The 16,087-nt window shown below is 41.2% G+C and overlaps 1 protein-coding gene across 1 annotated transcript in view; it reads right to left on the reverse strand.

Annotated features, from left to right (window-relative positions):
• EXT1 (exostosin glycosyltransferase 1) overlaps positions 1-16,087 on the reverse strand; it is a 290,191-nt gene that overhangs the window by 68,349 nt on the left and 205,755 nt on the right. The window lies entirely within an intron of this gene.

The raw sequence follows: 16,087 nt of genomic DNA on the forward strand, positions 1-16,087 counted from the left end.
ATTACTCATTTGTCAAATAATTTGGTACCTATTTCAAGACAAAGTGAACAAGATAGTCTCTCCCTGAAGGAATCCCCAATCTGATGGGAGACTGATTAACTGATAATTAAAATACAATGTGATAAATTTGATGGGTTTAGCACAGGCTGTTATAGTAAGGGCTCATCTCATTGGGACAGAAGGCTGTTCAAGGTTCAGAGGACTCCCCTAGCCACTTAGAACCTTGAACTTAAAAGTGAATTTAGCCACAACTTAACCTAAGAAATTGATCTAGGTATGTATTTATCACTTTGTCAGTGATAAATCTGAATTGTTTCAGATTTCATACATTAAAAACTGTAACAGTATGATAAAAAAAAAAAAAAGTGTAAGACATCAGCACATTCCCCAGGCCACAGTTTTTTTACACAAGGCCTGCTAACCACTTAAGCCAATATGGCTGCTTCCTCTGACTAGGTTCTTTTAATCAATGTTGATAGTCTACGCGACATAGGCAGTTAAAAACTATCTATCCCCTTCCACACATCCTCACTACCAAGTGGTACGTTACAATAAAAACATGTTTCAGGGCAAATTCTAGAGTCCTGCCAAAATCCTAGCCCAAGAAGCAGGGCCTGATACCGGGCTCAGACGGCATTAAAGCTCTGCCGACAGGTGTGCTCCTAGCCTTCCTCCACTCACCTGCACCTGCCCTGGGGCCCTCAAGACCTCCCCAGTGCCAAGTACCTGCCAAAAAAGCTCACTTTTTGCACAACTCTGTGTTCCCTGCTGTGTGAGTTCTGCCTGGCGGGCTGGACTTCCTGCCAGCGCTCGCAGACTCCTGCCCAGCGTCTACCCCACTCCAGTGGGTAAGGCTTCCCTCCAGGCCCAGATCCTCCCGTCTGCCCCGTGAACCCTGGTGAACCCGTGTGTGCCTGCTTCCACACCCAGAACGGGGAAGAACTTGAGGAGAGGAACGCGGTCTGCCAATCCACAGTATTTGCATAGAAATGCCAATAGGTGAAGAAGCTGGGTCTTGCCCATAAACAGCAGTTCGTCTCTTCAACTCAGAGGATTGCAAGGATGAGCTATAAGCTCACCTCTAGGTCAGGGTTGGCTAAAGGGCAGTTCAGGTCCTGGAGGAGAGGATGTACGGGGATATTCTGGTCTCAAGTGTTTGATGGAGTCAATTACCAGAAACTTTTGAAATCCTTCAAAACATAACACCTCCCACTCGTAAACCATGCCTGGAAATTAAAATAAAACAAACTTAGTAAATTTCTTGTTTTTTTTTCACGGAAATATTGGCTCTTACTGAAGGACAGCATAGCAAGAACAAAGTCCATTTTCAAAATAACATTTCATTTTATGGTATCTGTATCTCAGTGTTGAACATTAATACCAGTATATAGGTTTCTGATTTAAAAATAATCCTATTTGATTAAACTACATTTTAACGGATTCTGTTTGGAAAAGGAAGGTAGAGTTTAAATTATTTTGCCATAAAGATTCATTTTCCCTCACACTAAAAATATGTATGTATATATATATTTTTTTTCTCCTTGAAATAAGGTTATGGTAGGTGAATAGTGCTTTTAATAATGTTGTTCCGAGAAAATCAAATCAAATATAATAATCCTTTAGACTATGAACTAATTTTTTAAGATTTAGGAAAAAACCCATTTACCATGGGATATAAAGCAAGGAAATACTATAAAGTGACACTGCTACCTTTATTACAGAAGCAATGGACCCCAAGCTTGAAACAGTACTAGTTTCGAATGAGAATATCATTTCTTATCATTTCTGTACCTTTAAGACTTTGTCTCTTATTTAAAAAAAAAAAAAATAACAGGTTTAGGACATGAAAAAACTTTGTTTAAAGATGACCCAACTATTCATAAGTTATTTCTGTGATGGTTCACTTTTCCTAACATGTAAGCAAAACTAAAAGTGAAGCAATTTGTTGTGATAATACAACATATCTCTCAAATCTCAGGGTAAAATGGGATGCACAGTCTTATTAAAAACCCATCTTGGGGAATTCCCTGGCAGTCCAGTGGTTAAGACTCAGTGCTTTCACTGCCGTGGGTCTGGGTACGATCCCTGGTTGGGGAACTAAGATCCCACAAGCTGCTTGGCATGGCCAAAAAAAAAAAAAAAAAATCCATCTTGGACCCCTAATCTTCCCCTCTGATTTTCCAGGTGTGGCTCTTTTATTTGAACATCTGAGAACTGCTCAATTGGCACATCTGCTCACATTCAACATTTGCTGTCAGTCTTTGCAAGGGACTCTTCTAGGTATAGGTGACACAAAGGTGTCCTCTGGGAGCTGACAATCGATGTAACAAGCGGGCATCAAATAGAAAGAGGGAGGAGAGGCCTAATACTGATATTTCCATCTTGAATACACCATTTGTTTCCAAATTCTAGCACCTTGCCCAATGGTCTACACCGGCTCCCAGAGAGTGGCTCCTGGCAACAATGAGTTCACGTAACTATGAACACATGGCTCACCCATAACCAATCTAAGTCGACACTTATTCTCCTGTCCTGCAAGCTGCTCCACTGGGCTGCCTCTTCCCACTGCAAGTGCTAGGAAATACACAAACCAAATTCACCATTCCACAAAGCAGCAAGAGATCACTGAAAGCAGGGACAGTGTCATTCTCTTTTGTGTCCAGCATCCATCTCAGGACCCCGTGGGTCCACCATAAAAGCTTCATTAAAAAAATGAACAGAGGGACAAAATGGAATCTACTCCAATGATCCAATTAGAAACATCACATTAGTATTACGTACAGTATTAACGGGAATGCCAACTGAGTTTGCATTCTACAAAAGGGTGAAGCAACAGAGGGAGAAAAAGGGAAAAGGACAAATACCGGCTGCTTTTGAACTCCAAGGCCTGAGCTCAAGCTCTGGCTTTTTTATGGTATTTTCATAGGCACTGCCCGTGTCTTACAGAAGTATTTAAAAGTATTCCCTAATTTGTCCTCCTTTAGCTGTAACTGGATTCCCATATGGTTTCCTGACATAATCAAGAAAGCATCAATTCCAATAGTGCTTTATTTTATGGTACAGTTATTTGAACAGAGGACCACTGCTGAGTATGCCCCTATCACAGTTAACTCCAAGGCAGGAATGTCGTACTACTGCTTTCTGTGTAAACGCATATATTGGAATCCTCTGGATAGGACAGGATCAAGTGACAGGGCAGCTCTCCTTTCAGAAAGCCCAGTAAGAAGCCCTCATCCTCAGGTCTGTGAGGGGCTTTTGCACACATCTGTTTCGGATCAGTCCCTCAGAGATGTCTAAAATCTAATTAACCAATTAATTTGCAAATATATTCTAATTTATTCAAGGGAGATCTTCTTGGGTGTTAAATTATCTGACAGTGAACCATATGCAGTACACAAGAGCAGGACCTCCCTGAAATACCACAGGTTACCCCAATGCAAGAATGACTATGTATACTCTGTCTGGTCCACACAAATTTCTGTCGCCTAATGAGTAAATGAGTGGGCATTTCCTCCATCCTGATTAGTCTGTGTACACTTCGGTGAAGCATTGCTAAATGCAATTGTGAGGCCAGAGGGCTGTCCTTCCACAGTCTCCACTGGGGTAGGGCTAGAGTGGGCACAGTTGCCTGGGGCTGAGAAATTGGAGAAAGAGGATAATATGGATAATGTGTTTATCTTAATCTGTTTTCCTGGGGTGGGTGAAGGAGGTTTAAGTTATAGGAAAAATACCCCCTGTCATACTGGGAATTACTAACTGTTGGTAATTTGCATGCAGAACTCTATTCTCTTAACAAAGCAGCCACAGCAGGTAACATGGTTTACTCAGACAATCAACTTGTAATTTACTGAACTTGTGGATTAAAAAAAAAAAAAAAAAAAAGATGTTCCTAATTGCTACCTTGTGACATTTTATTCAGCTCAATGACTGTATAGCTACAGATAAGAATTGAGAATAACACTATCAAATGTTACCAGGATTACCTAATTTACAAAATGAAGAGTATCTCGATGCACATTTTGTTACCTAAAAATATGGAGTGTGGATTTTAATATGTTTACCATGAGATGTTTGGATAGCTGCTAATTGCGCAGCATTAAAAGAAAAGCTGGGGGCTTCCCTGGTGGCGCAGTGGTTGAGAATCTGCCTGCCAATGCAGGGGACACGGGTTCGAGCCCTGGTCTGGGAAGATCCCACATGCCGCGGAGCGACTGGGCCCGTGAGCCACAACTACTGAGCCTGCGCGTCTGGAGCCTGTGCTCCGCAACAAGAGAGGCCGCGACAGTGAGAGGCCCGCGCACCGCGATGAAGAGTGGCCCCCGCTCGCCACAACTAAAGAAAGCCCTCGCACAGAAACAAAGACCCAACAGAGCCAAAAATAAATAAATAAATAAATACATTTAAGAAGTTTAAAAAACAACAAAAAAAAGAAAAGCTGGGTGGGTTTGTTGTTGTTGTTGTTATTGGTATTTTATTCAAAAGATAATTATTTTTAATACTAGCAGTAAGGAGATGAAAGAAATGGCAATATCATGCGACGCAGCTTGGTATCTAATTTATATACTAGAAATTCTTCTATTCACTCAGTTTCTAAGATCTCTAAAAACCTGCAAATCAAATAATGGGCAAAGAGAGAAAAACTAAAAGGAAATGTATGTCCAGTTTAGGGATGAGGAAGCCAAGATGGAATTTTATATAATAGATTCTGAATTTTCTACAACAAGAATTAGGGAGAAGTTAGAGGGAGGGCTTCAGAGTTCTTAGAAGAGACACTTCAGTTGGTGAGTTCAAAACAGTTCCCTAAAAGAGTGATCTGTGAATGCAAAACTCTTTTTGAAGGGAAAACTATAATTCCCACTAAAATTGGGAGTTAAGGAAGTGGAAAAAATAGTAAGCACAGTCAGGACCAATACTGATCTCTCTCTCTCTCTCTCTCACTTGTAAGGAGAAAACTAATGGGATATTTACAGATGTGCCAATAGGATCAGAGTGATTCTTGACACTCATACAGAGTATAGCGCATCAGTATTCAAAAGAGATTCATTTGGTATTTCTGGTTTGCATATCTGGTTTGTTTCTTTGTTTAGCATGCCACCAAAACTTAACACTCCTAGACTATCTTCGTTCATCCTGAAAGACAGGTAGCATGGCACACAAAAGGTTACAAGTGGCCTGGGAGAATTTCTCAGGTATCTCCTTTGCTTGAGACACCTTAATCCTCTTCACCCTTGTCAACCTCAACCTCAGCATTAATTTAAGTGTAAGTCAGTAGGTGAATAAATTTGGATAGAATGAGTCAGTCCAGCTTGTGAGAAATTCCTAAATTTTAAATCATCACTTCTTTTAAATAAGAAATGAGCAGAGAGGTACAAAATGGTTTTGATAGATTATTGAATAATGCATGATATGAAATGGATATATACTGTCGAGTTTGTTTGACAATTTCATTTTTCAATGCTGTTCCCACTACAGCCTTAAAAGAAGAACCCCATCCCTTATTCCCCAATTATCCTGGGCAGTTAGCTAAATGAACTCTCATATAGTCCCACCAACTGATCTGCTAACTCTCTTACTCACATGTCCATAAAAATGTAAGCAGTCCTTCACTGACCACATGAACTTCAAAAAGTCTCTCATCCCAAAAAGGGGACCCTCCTACACTGTTGGTGGACATGTAAATTGGTGGAGCCACTATGGAAAACAGTATGAAGGTTCCTCAAAAAACTAAAAATAGAGCTACCATATGATCCAGCAATCCCACTCCTGGGCATATATCCGGAGAAAACTACAATTTGAAAAGATACATGCACCTCAATGTTCACGGCAGCACTATTTACAATAGCCAGGACATGAAAACAACCTAAACGTCCATTGACAGAAGAATGGATAAAGAAGATCTGGTACACATATACAATGGAATATTACTCAGCCATAAAAAAGAATGAAATAATGCCATTTGCAGCAACATGGATGGACCTAGAGATTGTCATACTGAGTGAAGTAAGTCAGACAGACTTACTAATAATACAAATACAAATATCATATGATACCGCTTTTATGTGGAATCTGAAATATGACTTAAAGAACTTATCTAAAAAGAACTTATCTATGAAACAGAAACAGACTCACAGACATAGAAAACAGGCTTGTGGTTGCCAAGAGGGAGGGCTGGACTGGGAGTTTGGGATTAGTAGATGCAAACTACTATATATAGAATGGATAAACAACAAGGTCCTATTGTATAGCACAGGGAACTATATGCAATATCCTGAAATAAACAATAATGGAAAAGAAAAAAAAAAGGTCTCTCATCCAAATGGGTTCCAATACCGACGATCACAGAAACTAATAAATATCAACACAGTCCTTCTCCATCGGTCCTGAGTGTCACATCACAGATTCAGGTGACTGCATTTTAAAATTTACTTTACCCAGTTCTTAACATTGCTTTATTTCCTGAATTCCTTCTTTCCAATGGTCCAGTAGGAGATCTGACAGCAGGGTCAGACAGCTGTTCTCTTTCCTACATATGGAAGCTACTAGAGGGGAAGATTTTTAAGCTGCAGCTTTGTGGAAAGAAGACTTAAGATGTTGGTCAGGTTTCTTATGCATGAGACATCTAAAGACACTGTCAATAGGAATAGCTGTACTCTTCCCTATGCTTTGCTATTAAGGCTGGGAATCAGCGGCCTCGGATGTTTAGCTAGGGTTAGGGAACAGAGGAGGAAGAAGCCTCAGTATCTGGTCCCTCCAGCCTCTTGCTTCTCAAGCAACAGCTGTGATTTCAGAGCCCTGATGGCTAATTCCACATGCATAACTCTTTTAGGCAACGTTCCAACTGTGTTCTAGTAACTTGCCAGGGTCATCCTTTTATTTGCTATATTTCCACGATGCTTAAGTGAGCAAAACAATCAGTTGCCAAGTCCTGCCTTTAGGGAAGAGGAGTTGAAGGGAGCAGAAAAAAGGACAGGGAAGAATATAATAGGACACTGAGAAAACATGGGATTCCAGAACCCGGCATTCCAGGATTCCTGCTCAACAAATGCCCTCTGGCCCTTCTTCCCACACAGAAGTGGGCAGTGGCCATGGGCTCTGCTACAGCAGGTTGAATCTGGTCTTAAAGTCAAACTGCCCAGGCAGTGAGAAGGGCAACTGGCTTGTGTAAAGAGAGATGCCAAAGACTGTAAGCACCTACCTGAAGCTTTCTTTAGAACATAAACAATTAAATTCATGCAATGAATATTCTGAGCACCTACTGGTGCCAGGCACTATGCCATCTCGGCCCACCAACAGAGATGAATGATATTCCTGCCTTGTCCTAGAAGAGTTAAGAGTCCAACCATCTATCTATCTGTTAATCAGACAGTAACAATAAAGGGTGATTAAGCACTATATGCTGGAAATGTACTCAGGGCCCGTCAGGTGCTTTGAGAAGGAGAAGCATCTAATTCATGGCAATGGCAGGGGGGTCGGGGGGAATGTCTGTATCCAGCGGAAGTGACACTTGAACTTTAAAAAATGATAGGATTATTGGGACAGAGGCAGGAAGAATATGCACGTGCAGGGAGACATGTGGAAGGAGAGTGCAAAAAGAGCACAAGAAAAGTGAGAACTTTGCAGCAGAAACAGGTAGAAGCAATGAGCAGTTTATCTCAGAAACATTCAAGTTCATTTTAAGAGATTCTAGACCCTAGACCCATAGGCTAGGGATGGATTCTTTAAAAATGCCCTACACACATGGCCCAATGGGAATTTTGAGAAATGCATTCCATTCCTTGTCTTGTTGCTAGATTTTAGATGGTTTGTCATTTTGTAACCGAGCAGGACCCTATGGGGCCTTCCCAGGACAGACCCTTCCCCCATATCCTCTGCTTTAGCTCCTCTCCGAAGGACCTAGATAATAGTATCTGATGCGCATTTCCTGAGTTGTTTTACAGATGCTAAACTCACCACCAAATGGAAGAAGTTAACTACTTGATGACCACGAGCACGTAGCCCCCAGACCTACTGGAGCCTAAGGATTGATCATGTTAACCCCTGTGACACCTCCCTGTTACCTCACCATCAACCAATCAGAGAATTGTGCACGAGCTGATCACACACCCTACGACCCCCACCCCCCCTCACCTGGCCTTTAAAAATGCCTCCCTGAAACCCATCGAGGAGTTCAGGTGTTTTGAGCACTAGCTGCCCTGGACTCCTCGCTTGGTGCCCTGGAATGAAGGCTGCATTTTCCTTCACCACAACCCGGTGTCAGTAGATTGGCTGTACTGTGCACAGGCAAGCAGACTCAAGTTTGGTCCGGTAACAATTCTTAAAGAGAATTTTCTATCTGCTAGTAGAAGTAAGGGCATGGGTTAAATAATAATAATGACAATAATAATGATGAATGTAGGTCATGTTAAAGGCAGTAAAATACTAAACTCTACCACAAAATTAAACAATTACTGGTCACCAGTAATACTGGAGATGCTTTTATCAGTTTGTCATTCATTCTTCATTCAACAACTATTTATTGAGCATGTATTAAGTCCCAGGCACTGTTCTAAGGTATCAGATCTGCAGCAGTAAAGAAGAGCAACAAAAACTGTAAAGGAATGTCACAAGCAAACACTCACAGAGAAGGGAGCTCCCAGGCTGTGGGAAAGAGGATAACACTGAAATAAGAAAACTACACGGCCAGTCAGTAGTCTACTTTACTATATATAGATGCTCCGCATGTGCCACAAACTAACCAAGGCCCTGGGCATGTCACAGAGGCTGGGTTTAACCAGCCCTAATGACCCAGTGAATAGAAGACCCTGGATCTTAATTACAGAGCCTCTTTCGTGGCTAGTTCTCCTTTTAGTCACTTCCCCTTTGCTCAGAGCAGACTTCACTGTTTGCAATCACCAGAGGCCAGTGTAGCTAAACTGGCTAGGCCTTCCTGGCCTCCTAGGGGAAGGTCAGTGAATTAATGAGGAACTAGATGTAGGGGGGGCAAAGTTGGACCCACTGTCCCAAACAAAGCCCCACGGAGGGGACGGGAGGGGAGGGGAGGGGAGGGGAGGGGAGGAGAAGCAGGCCGTCGCCAAGTCGACACAGAACCTCTGCAGGATGTGGAGGGCTCACTGGCCACATTCTATAAAACCAAGACTTGTTGTTCTCACTATAGTGCAACTACGGCTAAGCTGAGGTGAGAAAAAATAATTAGGTCCCCAATCTGCATTAAAACATTTTTGCAGGATTCTGTTCTTGAAGTGGAAAGCTGTTCCCACGAGGTCTATTTTTAACCATTTTATTTTAAAGAGATCAGAAAACCTTTTCGTGCTGAAATTTCTCAGTGGGCAATTTTACAGTAATGCTACCTAAATCCAGCCTGACAATGACAAAGCAGAGGAAATGAGTAAATGCGCTAAGTCTGCGGAAATACCCTCACCCTGAAATTGGGACAGGGCTCAGAGAGGCCATGAATACAATATGGTGATGTGTCTCATTTCTGGTCCAGTTCAGTTGTCGGAATACTGAAGTCAAGCAGAATCTCCTATTTTGGGAAGCTACTATTTCATAATCAACTTTTTCATTTAAACTACAAGTTAACTTTTCCCCCCAAAGGAGGCAAAGGTAGTATTTCAAGTAATTGATGACACCTTGGTTATAATAAACTGGGGTCATGACCCCTGGTGATTTAATCTTGTGTGGTATCAGTTAATTTACTAAGAGAAATATTCAACCTATTAACTAGAATCTGATTTTCTATTAGAGGGACAGAAACATAGTTCAGGAATGTGATTATCCTGACTATACGCTTCACTAAAAAAATCGAAAGAGAAACCCACTGGAAATAAATCATATTGTTCATTCATTCACCAAATATTCGGTAAGCATCTACTGTGTGCCAGGCACTTGAGATACACCATTGAAAACAAACTCTGGCCCGCAAGGAGGCTTTATTCTAATTAATGATGGACAAGCTGCTTGTGATTCAGTTTAAACTCTCTCAAAGGGCAAATGTGCGGAGAATCAGGGAAGGGGAAAGAGGATTTTGAAAACAATGATAACTGTAGACAGAAAAATCCATTGTTCTGAAGGTAATTGGTCCAGAGCCCTCCCTTCCTCTCACAGTCACACAAGTAAAGGTTTACAATCTTTCAATGAATCCACTGGTAGAACCAGAGAAGTATGAACAGGCACTAGAGTATGGTAAGTGTGGGATGCCAGTCAGCTTGGCTAAGCTATGCTGCAGTAACAAACGACCCCAGCACCTAGATCAATGGCTTTCAACAACATGGCCATGGGCTGTCAGCTGACGGTTATGTTCCAGGCCTTCACTAGGCGACCCAGGCAGCTTGCCTCTAGGATGCTGTTACTGCCTTCAGGTCAGAAGGAACAATGACAATGGTGGAATCATTCAATGGCTCTTAAAGCTTTTCCTCATAAGTGGCACAGGTGACTTGAGCTCACATTTCATTGGCCAAAACAGGTAACACAGCCAGAGGTCAACAGGGCAAGAATATATTATTATCGCACAGGCAGGAGTGGCTAACGAAACAATCCGTGATGGGTTGGTTGTAGCGTTCATTAGTGTAGCCGACACTCAGAAAGACGTAGAAAATATTTGCAGCCCTTCAATTTTCCCAAACTTGTGATTACTATTAAATGGTGACCAAATCTTCTAAAAGGAAATAACTCCCTTTCACATCATAATTCCTCACTGGACCAGAAGCACACAGATTGTAGAATGAAACAAAAACAGACCCTGGAGAAGTTGGAGGAGACTAATTTTTCCTTCTGTGGTTAGATGTCAGACAATTTCTTTCCCCCCTCAATCATTCCTTTCCACATGAAGGAAAAGGAACTCAAGAAATTACAGTGTGGAAGACGGCATTTTACTTTGCAGCTAGTAAATTCTTCCTGAGATCCACGTGATACTTTACACTGACATGTGGAAGGAGACAGGGCTGGGGTAACACAGACCTCTTGAATTTTCATTCCGCAGCAATTAAATGGAATTATAACACTGGAAAGACATACCTAAGCAATTCAAAAGGGCATCCCAGGCCTTCCAGTTTCTTAGCAACACAAGGAATAAATTTCAGTATTCGGTATTCAGCCACACTGGTCCATACTCAGCATTAAAATTTTCGATGCTGATTTCAGTTCCTGTAAGGCTTGGCAATGGTGATTCTATGACACTAAAGAAATCTAAGGTTGTCTTTTTTTTTAAAAAAAAAAGACTCATTGAAAGTGAGAATGAGCAAGTTCAAGAGCACGTACAACCTAGAGCTAAGGGACATTTCATGGTTTTTCCTAAGAAACACAAAACAGAACTAGAAATGGTTCAGTTCAGTCTCTGGTCACTCCTGAAAAGAAGTGGTCCTAAATAAGATTTGAGTTGATATCCTTTTACCTACTTTGGAAACAGAGAGCCTATCACTTATTAAAAATTCATAAGCCATATACGTGTTCATTGGACAATTCTTCCAACTTTTCTATGTGTTTGAAACTTTATAAATGTTAATTTATAAATAAAATGTTAGGGGGAAAATTGTAAGTAGGTCTAGAACTGACTCAGCTTTTGAACTCCAAAAGCAACATTCTCTATATAGAATCATGAATGAAATCCCCTTGCTATGTAGGAATCTGATAAGTTCTCTAACTTAAACAATTAATACTATTCTACGAGCAAGTCTGACCATGCATGTATTCATAATGTATGCAGCCATCCATCCAAAGAGCATTTTGAGTCACAGCATGTACCTAGAACCATGCTCACCTGTTCTAGGTTCCTTTGCCAAAAGTCAACATGCCTAGCTACCAAGTCAGTGAACGGCCAATTCACCAAAGATAGCATACTAAGTGAACAATTTTCTGCATTCACCAAATTTCGAAACAACTTGTTTCTTTAAGCTATTTATGGAGCCTGCAGTAGTTTTGACATGATGGGAAGGGGTGATCTCCAAAACTTTAGATTTCTGAAGTTGGTGACAAATTTCCATCTTGTCTTCATAGCATTAAAGGAATGGTCAATTCATCAAAAGCGACAGATGATTTAGTTTTCTTGTGGATGTTTAATATCTAGGAATTATATTCCATAGTTACTAACCATTATTAGTAATGAACTATTAAAAATATGTGTTTTTTAAAATATTGCTTTGTTTTGACTCTTACATGATGAGTCTTTTTGTTTGCTGGTTATATTGACATCTTAACCTCTTTAGGAGTCTTTTACCTAATGAACCTAAGCTTTCAAGTTTTGAATTTTTTGTTTTGAATTAGGTGAGGCCTTTAGGAACATATCTTCCGCATAAAATATAACTACCTAGTAGAAATTAAATGCAGATTACTAGAATGTACACCCAACAAGGGCAAGAATATTATGGTCTAGTTTAGGGGTGGTGAACTGTGGGTCACATGTTACCTGTTTTTATAAATCAAGTTTCATTAGAACGCAGCTAATAGTCATTTATATGCTGCTATGGCTACTACTGTGCAAAAATAAATAAATTTAAAAGAAAAGGCATAGTTGAAGAGCTGTAATAGGAATAGTAAGGCCTGCAAAGCCTAAAATATTTGCTACCTGCACTTCAAAGAAAAAGTTTGCAACTGTGGGTCTAGTTCATTACTGTATCCATAGCTTCTGGAGCAATGCCTGGCTAATTTGGGGAATTCCATAAATACTAGTTGAATGAATGAATGAATGACTTGGTTTTTAATGAAGGCTGGTCAGTCTTTACCACTCATTTCAACGTTCACTGTCTCATAGCCTCATGGGCTGGTAAGAGAGGCTGGATCTTCATGGTGATACGGAAGTTAAGCAGGATGAGTCAACTGGTAGAGCAAACCACTTTTGTGGTTCCAGGACAGAGGCCAACCCTAATGCAGAGGATTGGTTTGTAGCAACGTAGAAACCAACCCACATTTCTGCAAAGACTATATTGGGGAACTCCAAACACAACTCAGCTGTCTGGTCTCTAAGAACCCAAGTCACTGCTTGTCATTAAAAAAAGAAAAGAAAACGTAGGTTGGCCAATATTTCTTTCCCCTTCTGAAGGTTAGCAGTGATTTTGTGGTTGAAGTGATGAGCAGCCCTAAAAAGAGGGAAACCACAAAACCAGCCCAGTACTTCTCCCAAACTGTAGTTGCTGCTGCAGACAAAATATACAGGTCTTCTTCCAGAGATCCCCTGGTATTGTCCTGGCATAAAGTAGCCTCCCCAAACATTATTCCGATGAGATATACTATTAAGAAATCAAGCAGTGATAAATCTAATGGGAATTTTTTGCCAGGTAACACTTACCTCAAGACCTAAGCCTATGAAGGAAACTGTAACGAGACAAAACCAAGTGAGTTGGATTTATATTGTTGTTATTTAGTTTATTTTAAATGGCTAGTGGCAGGTTTGTTTGTCTGTTTGTTTGTTTGTTTGTGGGGGCAGGGGGGAAGGCAATATCTAGCAGGCTGCTTTAATTTCCTATTGTCTTAATGTCACTGCTATTAAGACCTTCCACCCTAATCAATACCCAGTTCCACCAACTCCCAATTAGCCTCAGTAAAATCTCCAGAGGAGAAAAAGGACATGGATCATTACTTTGCAGCTTTAGAGGTTCTGTAAGTCAACTCATTTCCTCTAAAGCAGGGTTACTCAATCAGTCCTTTGTGCCTATCAGTGTGCTAGGTGCTCTGGGTATAAAAATATGATATGGCATTACACATTATAATTTTTAAAGAGGTTTTGCCATCTGGGAAATATCAAGAAATAAAGCAATAAAGATAAAAACACTCAATATTCAGTGAAGGGTTCTAACCCAGTTAACCCACTCCAAAGGCATGCATGTTGTCTTCAATCACAATATATATATATATATATATATATATTTTTTTTTTTTTTTAAAGGGGTGTTTACTGATGTGATTTTGAATTTTCCTTTTAAGTACTAGAAACATTTAAAAGTGGTCCTGGGTACCCAGCATTTGGAAAAAAAAATCAACTCAAGGTTTCATTTGTTTGGCATCAGCTCGTAGTCAACTTCTACTTCCTTTATAAACTTCTATGTGGCCTCTGTGCCATAACTCTTGAGATTACAACTCACTTACAGATAATCACAGGAATTGCTCTTCACCAGACAGTGCTTATCCTCATTGCCCCTGGATGGTGCTGCCAGTGAAAGCAACAATAAAAGCTCATCAAAATCATCACAGCCGTGAAACAACCATTGGCAATTCTGAATGGCTGGAGCTGATGCTTGAGTCAATTCAGTCCCTCTTCTTGTGATGACCTAAAAGGGTAGGATAGGGAGGGTGGGAGGGAGGCTGAAGAGGGAGGGGATATGGGGATATGTATGCATATGGCTGATTCACTTTGTTGTACAGCAGAAACTAACACAGTATTGTGAAGCAATTATACTCCAATAAAGATCTATTAAAAAAATAATAAAGGCATTTCTATTGATACCACTTCTCTTTCTAGCTTTCTGAGATCCCTTGTTACCTTGACAGTACACAACTAGACAAACCCAAACTAGAGCTATCCTCAGGAAAGTCCCCTAGCTAAGCAATGGTTTCAATGGAGTACACCCTGGAGAGGCCTTTTGAAGGGCAGGGAGCTAAGTGAACGGCTTTATGTGGTTAACTTTTCAGAGACCACAGATCAGCTGGAGTCTAGGCCAGATGCTACTTTCACAGCATTAGCAGGTAAACTGCAGTCAGACTAGAATGTTAAAATTTTGAATTACACAGGGTAGTTTCTCTGTAAGATGACATCAAAGTTTTCATGCCATAAAGGTGCAAATCTGTTTCTGTCTTCACAACTGTGAGCTTTACAGCCTCTCAGCCAGCTTAGGAGTAAGTAGCATTGGGGATTTTGAGAGGGTTGGAGGGAGGAAGGAAATCTTTGCTCTGTGTCTTCAGAGAGACTCAGGAGCTTCTGCTCATGGAAGTAGAGGTTAATAAGTGACTCTCATTGAAAAATGGCCATATACTTGAAACAAGATTCTGCTCTGAAAATTCCTTAAATCTGTTTAGGCATGAAACGAACAAAACTAAATATTATCATACCTCCCTCCCTCTTCTCCACCCCATTCCTTGGCATCACTCCTTGTTCCACAGCAGGTAACAGGAAGACAAAGAGGAATCTCATATCCCCAAGAGCCCCCAAAGAAAAATGATGGGGGGGAAGGGATCAGCAAGTGCCAATTTGGTGTCGTTGCTTGGTAAAGAATGAAATCAGCTGCAAGTCAAGTCTACCCCCAGCCTGCACAGCTGTTGGAATTTGTACCTACTTGCAGGCGGCAGAGGTAGATGAGTGTTTTTCTTAGATGCAGTCATCAACGCCAGATGTATTGATACAAGGGGCAGTCAGCTTCATACCACCTGTATTAAGCACATCTTTATGCTGGTACTTTTGGCATCTGGGACCTGGCGGACACTGGAGGGATTGCCCCTCCCAGAGCTAGCTAACTCCTAGAGACAGTAAAACAATCAGCCCAGAACCCACACCTCCAACCCCCTCCTCTATTAGCCTCTTATACCCCATGTCACTATTCCCGGGCCCTAATCACTCCAGGGCCAGGTACCAGACAACTAGAGATAGCCCGTATGCCCTGGAGTCGGCTGAAATTATTCAAACTAGCCAATCCTAAGCCTGTTTACTCTGACTCACCCTTTCCTTCCCACCAAAACCACAACAAAAAAACCCTTGTCTGGGTTTCCCCCTTGTTCCCTCTGCCTCCTAACCAACCCGGGTGCTTCCCCACGTGGCCCTGAGTGGCAAGGCATGTCCCCACCCCTTGGGAATTGTCAATAACAAATTATCTTTTCAACAGCAATCATCGCCTGGTCTGTGGGCCTCACCGTACCTGAATAATAATAAAACCTACATCTGAAAACACCACCCAAAGATGAACAGCCACTAATTACAGTAAACACACACAGCCAGTTCACATCATGCTTCAAAATTACGATTGTGTCATTAATGTATACCAGCCTGCACGCTTTCCTTTAATAGCATGCTGGACATGGCCCCGCCCCCAAATTCTCCTCTGTTCTCTCTACTGCACTGAACTGAAACTGCCTGAATTCCACTAACACTTAAATATTCACCTGCTGGG

Source organism: Eschrichtius robustus, chromosome 17 (genome assembly GCF_028021215.1).
Source record: "Eschrichtius robustus isolate mEscRob2 chromosome 17, mEscRob2.pri, whole genome shotgun sequence".
NCBI classification, from domain to species: Eukaryota; Metazoa; Chordata; class Mammalia; order Artiodactyla; family Eschrichtiidae; genus Eschrichtius; species Eschrichtius robustus.